The sequence below is a fragment of the Orycteropus afer genome, unplaced genomic scaffold, assembly GCF_000298275.1.
Source record: "Orycteropus afer afer isolate SDZICR_OR568_19922 unplaced genomic scaffold, OryAfe1.0 scaffold00244, whole genome shotgun sequence".
Taxonomy (NCBI): Eukaryota; Metazoa; Chordata; class Mammalia; order Tubulidentata; family Orycteropodidae; genus Orycteropus; species Orycteropus afer.
This window is the reverse complement of record NW_006921831.1, coordinates 3,291,969-3,297,559: the sequence shown is the minus strand read 5'-3', so window position 1 is coordinate 3,297,559 and position 5,591 is coordinate 3,291,969.

Here is a 5,591-nt window from a genome sequence, read left to right as displayed (position 1 = left end):
GTTCAAACCCACCAGCCACTCCTCAGAAGGAAGGTTGGGCAATCTACTTCCATAGTGATACTGCCTCAGAAACCCAAGGAAGGCTCACTAGGAGTTGGATTCAACTCGACAGCTGATGTGTTGCATTTTAGAAATTTAGTTACACATGGCTGGATGGTTCACGATCTGACTCATCACGGAAAGTGGGAAACACTTAAAGGAGTGACAGCACCTCCATCACCACACGTCAAAGCCTGTGTCGCTCTGAAACCGGGAGGGAACACTGGGGCCTGGATCTTCATACTAGAAAGGACAAGGGGACAAACAAAAGACACTAAATTCCAGTAGGTTAAACATCTCACCCAAGAAATTAGAGCAGAAAACTCATGCTGAGAAGAAGAGGAGGGCAGAGATAACAAGGGAAAGAGAAGAAGTTAATAAAAGAAAAAAAAATGTGACAGAGAAAATGAACAAAGAAAAAATCAGGTTCCATGCAAAGCCCATAAAACCGTCAAACCTGCATGAGCTCTCATGGATGTGGAGAGGACATGAGAGAACATGGATGGGAGAGGACACAGGAGAACATGGACAGGGAGGACACGGGAGAACATGGACAGGGAGGACATGGGAGAACATGGACTGGGAGGACACGGGAGAACATGGACGGGGAGGACACGGGAGAACGTGGACTGGGAGAGGACAGGAGAACATGGATGGGGGAGGACACGGGAGAACATGGACTGGGAGAGGACATGGGAGAACATGGACGGGGAGAGGACACGGGAGAACATGGATGGGGAGAGGACACGGGAGAACATGGATGGGGGAGGACACGGGAGAACATGGATGGGGAGAGGACACGGGAGAACATGGACGGGGGAGGACATGGGAGAATGTGGACAGGGAGGACACGGGAGAACGTGGACTGGGAGAGGACACGGGAGAACATGGACGGGGAAAGGACACGGGAGAACATGGATGGGGAGGACACAGGAGAACATGGACGGGGAAAGGACACGGGAGAACCTGGATGGGGAGGACACGGGAGAACATGGACAGGGAAAGGACACGGGAGAACATGGATGGGGAGGACACGGGAGAACATGGACGGGGAGAGGACACGGGAGAACATGGATGGGGGAGGACACGGGAGAACATGGATGGGGAGGACATGGGAGAACATGGGCGGGGAGGATACGGGAGAACAAGAGGGGAGCTGAGGGACGCGGTTACAGGTACCGCAGAGATTAAATGCACAGGAAAAGAGAACCGTAGCAACTTCATGACCAGAGGAAATGGCTGACTTCCTGGAAGAACACTACAGAACCTGGGGAGAAGTCAAACTTGTTAAGAGAAGTAAGAATAAGTCCAACAACAGGTGAGCAAAACGCTACCAAAAACCCAAACCAAACCCACTGCCGCAAGTCGATTCCGACCCACAGCAACACCCAACTGGTTTCCGAGCTGATAAATCTTTACGCAAGGAGATGCCCAGTCTTCCTCCAGTGGAGTGGCCATTGGGTTTGAACTGCCAACTTTCTGGTTAGCAGTCAGATGTCTTAGACAGCAACAGAGAGAGAAAAAAAAAAAAAGAATAAAGAGACCGAAATTCATGTGGTCGTTGCCATGTTCTGGAAGAGGAAGCTGTAACGTCTTAAAAGTGTCAGTTGATTTAAGAGGAAGGCCAAAGTCAGAATAGGTCAACTTTGTTAAAGACATTGAACCACTGGTGAAAATGTCCCCACCAAACACAAAGGGAAGCAAAGTCATGACTTAGGGGTTCAAAGAATTACATTGTGGGGAGTGATCTCTAACACAAAGATAATTTCACATTGGAAAACCGACTGATATAACAATTCATGCTCATGTACAAAGAGGGTTTAAGATTGAAATATACAGATAGAGACCACTCATAGGAAAGAAAAGTCTCGCAGGAACGGGTCTTCCAAAAACCTCATCCTCGACAGTGAAATGGTAGAAGGTGCAGCAGAAACACCAGCCCTCAGCTTCTGCTGCCCACTGTCCAGGGGTCCGGCCAGGGCTGTAGGCAAAGAAAATGGGGTGTGCGGGGGTGGGGTGAGCGGCAAATAGGGAAGAAACAAAGATATCGTTAGCCGCACACACATAACTCCAGGAAACCCAGGGGAAGCTACAATTCTAAGTTATTAGGATGAAGATTTCAGTAGCTGGATATACGCTGCCTTATTTACCAGAAACCAAGACTTAGGAAACAATCTTTAAAATAACATTCCCACGGGAAATTTAAAAGCATAAGATAACTACAAGTGTTGCTAGGCTCTGTCAAGTCAACCCAACTCCTAGTGATCCCATGTGAAAGAAAAGAACTGTCCCCTAGTGTTTCCTAGGCTGCAGTCTTTGTGGGAAGGAGGTCTGGGGGTACAGTGGGGAAGGCTTTGGCTGCTAACCAGAAGGTCGGCAGTTTGAACCCACAGAAGAAAGCTGAGGCAATCCGCTTAAAGATTGGAAATCTGTGGGGGCCGCTGTGAGTCGGAGTCGACTTGATAACGCTGAGCTTGGTTCGGGATCTTTACAGCAGCAGAGTGCTCTGAGCTGCAGGGGGCTAGAGTCACCAGCCTTCTGGGTAGCAGCCAAATGCTTAAGCAATGCACCACCAGGGCTCCCCAAACTAAGAATAAACCCAACAAAAAACATGCACGGCAATGGCAGAGAGGATAAAACCGGTTACTGGAAGATACTAGAGACCTGCTTCCCCAGAAATTGTTACTGTGTTTCGGGAGAGAAAGTTTGGAGCCCTGAAACACGTCAATTCTCCCGAAGTCTATGAATTCAGGGCAGCTCACTGCCATTCAACAGGGCTGACAGGAAAACTGGCAAACTGATTCCATCATCCATATGGAAACAACTGGGACCAGGGAGAGCCAAGCTGATTTCAAGATTACAGTTGGGAGATCAGCTGCCAGCCGCTTGCCCCACAAGGTGCTCAGTGGCTGGACTTCGGACAGAGATCACCAGGCCTCTCTCGTGAGGTGCCTGTTGGGGAACTTGGACCATCAACCTTTTGTTTGCATCCATTGTGTATACCACCCCAGGGCTTCCTGCATCACCAGCCACCCAGCCATGTGTGAAGCTGTGCTCTCCAAGGTGCCGGGATGTTGGCTGAGAGATGAGCAGAGAACCCGTGGGACAAGACAGAGACCAGAAAGTCCCGCACACACAGGGGACCTGCCAGGCGGCAGGTGTGGAGAAATGACAATGCCGAGAGAAGCCGTGGTGCAGAAACAACTGCAGATCCGCTGGGAAAAGAGATGGAAGTGCCAGGCCAGCACACGCAATCCACGCAGGGCATTTCAGGAGCCGTGTGTGAGAAGAAAGCACTCAGACCCTGAGGAGAAAACAAGAGAATGCGGCAACCGACCCCTGACAGGGAACACTTCCTAAACAAGACAGGAGGAAGTTCTGTGAGAGGAAAACAAAGCATTAAAGCATAACTCCTCACCCTCAAAGGCACCACCAGCAAAGGACAAGCAGGAGCCACCTCTCAGGAGGGATGATCCGAAGACCACTGTCACTGAGGAAGAATCAGGCTTGGCTCCATGTGACGAAGTTGAGCATACCACAGGGGAAAGGCGAGGGAATCCAGAGGAACGGGGGTTGTGAGGAAGCAGGGTGCAGAGAAGAAGCCCTGAAAGTCACTAAACACGGAAACAGTGGTCACTGTGAAACCAAATGAAAGCCCACACAAGACGCCACTGCCCACCACTTGTGCTGCTGCACCAAGGTGGCCCGACACATGGTGACTCCATGCACAATGGAATGAAGTGCCTGCTCCTGCACCAAACCCGTGACTGGCTGGGTCTGAGGCCACTGGGATCCTGAGAGGTCCACGGGCTGGTTCTCAGAAGTGGATGTTGTTGTTATGTGCCATCGAGTCGGACTCGACTCATAGTGACCCCTCCTTGAGTTTCCGAGGCAGTATCACCATGGAAGTAGATTGCCCAACCTTCCTTCCGAGGAGTGGCTGGTGGGTTTGAACCGCCAGGCTTCTGGTTAGCAGTCAAGTACCTTAGGCACTATGCCACCAGAGCTCCCTCAGAAGTGGATGGTCAGGGCTTTGTTCCCAGTCTTAGCCTGGAAGCTGGGCTGAGACCTGTTCAGCATCCAGCCCCATACCAGCCTCCACTGACAGATAGGGGGTAGCTACACTGACAGATAGGTGCACTGGCTGGGAGGCGAACCCCCACCTGGAAGGTGAGAACTCAACCCTGAGCTTCATACGCACCGGCCAGATGAGTACCCTGTAATGTCAGCCAATGGAAGAAGAGCTCATCTTTGCAGAAGCTGGACGCAGAGCAATGGGGGAGGATGAAAGCCTTAGAGGAGGAGCTCCACTGTGCAGCCATTCACATCATAGCTGAGCACATACACGTGCATGCACACACACGTACACACAGATGTGCACATGCACGTATGCACAATGCACATATGTACACATGTGCACACACTCAGATGCACACACCCATGCACACGTCCACACATGTGTGCACACATGCAGGTGTGCATGCACACACATCCATTCAAACTACATGTACACACATACACACATATGCAGATACTTACACGCACACACATACACATGCACACATCCCCACACACGCAGGGACCCATACACACAAGCAGATGTGCATGCCCACATGCGTGTGCACATAGACACACGCATGCACATGTGTTTGCATACGTATACACACATGCAGACACACACACGGGAAATGTTTATGGCAATACTGTTTGCTCTTGTCCCCAATTAGAACAGTTCTTTACACTCAATAAGGAGAATGGCTATGGAGCTGGGGTCTGGTCCTAAAGGCACCCACACCATTGAAGCCAGCCCCCTGCACTCTATGTGGCCCCTTGGGAGCCCCCTTCTGGGGTGGGTAAGCTGCAAAAGGAAAGTTGCTGTATGATACCACTTACTGAACTAACTAGACAGGCAAGCAAATTACATACACCCGGGAACAAGGAAGGCATCCCTGGGGGGCTCAGATGGTGAAATACCATGAACAGAAAGGCCGGTAGCTCGAGCCCACCCAGGGGCTCTTCTGGAGCCAGGCTGGTGACCTGCTGCCAAGAGGTCACAGCCATGAGAAGCCCTGTGGAGCAGCCCTGGTCTGCACGCATGGACCCGATAGCTCCCATTGAGTGGGAAGGAGGACCTGCCCCCTCAGACGAGGATGGCCTCTGGGAGAGATGGGCATTGTGCCGGGAAGGGGCTGCCCACGGGATTGGCCGTGTTTTCTTTGCTAAGCTACGTGATGTGTGGGTGGGTGGGGACCGCTGTTCGTTATCTTTACCTTCTGGGAGATCGTAAATAGTTCATAATAGTAAATACAGGGCGTTTGCTACAATTCCACACTCGTATTTGAGGACAAAACAAAGCATAAACTCCAGAGACTGCAGGAAACTGTAAAAGTGCCCTTCCTTTATCTGCCACGGGCTGGTGAAACACTGGCGGCGTCCCAGCCCGAGACAGGAACCCAACAAGAACGCGGACGCCTGCTTTCCCCATCACAGCCGAGCGCGGGTCTGGAAAGCACGGACAATGGGAAAGATGTACAAGGGAAACAAGACGCATG